The following is a 1104-nucleotide window of genomic DNA, read 5'->3' as shown; positions in this document are numbered from 1 at the left end:
GGGCAAGCCCCTATAGTTAATTACATCTTAGATAACTGAAGTTACCTAAGAATACTCTTGATAAAAATCAAGAAAAATTACCTTCAAGGAGTTTAAATGGTAAGGAACTTTTAAAGATATCGGACTAAGAAGTGTGAAGTGGGGATTGGTTCAAATTTGGAACATTTTGTTCTGGAGTCGAAAGGAGGAAACACTAGAGGATGTCACGGATCCGAAGGAGAACTTCGGTAACTTCCTAAGCTATCCTATTATTTGGCTTCAATTTAGGAGAAATCATTTAGATGTTTCATCTTGCAATTTTTATTTTTTAGGATTTAAATTTGTATGAAGCAATCAGCACAAATAACCTTGAAGATGTGAGGATTTAAGTCGTGACAAATGACTACCTCGGAATCCTAAGGCGAGTTAGGGCTTAGATTGTACAACAAGATTGTACAAATGCCTAAAAGATGTGTTTGAGGATTTATGTTGCACTAGGCAAACAACCTTGATATCCTGTGGCTTTGTTGGTTTAAAGCTAAGGAAGGATGTGTTGGACATGTTGTTGTAGATACTCTTGCTATTGAAGATAATCGGGTTGCCCACCATGTAAGCTCCAAGCTCCTCGTTGTAGCAGAGTTCAAGTTTTCTAGGACATGTGGTTATAATGTCATATCAGGTGGCCCTATGGTTAAAGCTCTTTAAATTTTATTATGGGCATATTAAAGTTGATTAAAGCGACACCGGTCAAGATCCCACGGTTCCATCGTCCCGACACTACTATTTTCTATTGGAATCACTTAGTCCAAATTAATTTACTAAACTCAACTTAATGAGTTCCAATAATTTCATTTAGACCATGGGAAGCCTCGTTAGCAACCGTAAGTTACCTCCTCCGAGGGGTTCCCGATCTTTCGATAGAGACGATTTAATTTAGTTGAAGTTGTATTTTTTGTGATGTTTGTGATTAAATTTTTGAGTTGTCTTATATTTTTGAAATGTTGTGATATATATATATATATATATTTTTTTTTTTTTGAAGATTTGTTTTTGGTTTTGGGTATGTGGCTATCCTGATGGTTTTAGTTTTTATGCAGAGGGACATCGTTTTTTAACATGCAAATT

The sequence above is a fragment of the Phalaenopsis equestris genome, unplaced genomic scaffold (assembly GCF_001263595.1).
Source record: "Phalaenopsis equestris unplaced genomic scaffold, ASM126359v1 Scaffold000482, whole genome shotgun sequence".
NCBI classification, from domain to species: Eukaryota; Viridiplantae; Streptophyta; class Magnoliopsida; order Asparagales; family Orchidaceae; genus Phalaenopsis; species Phalaenopsis equestris.
This window is presented reverse-complemented; position numbering follows the sequence as displayed.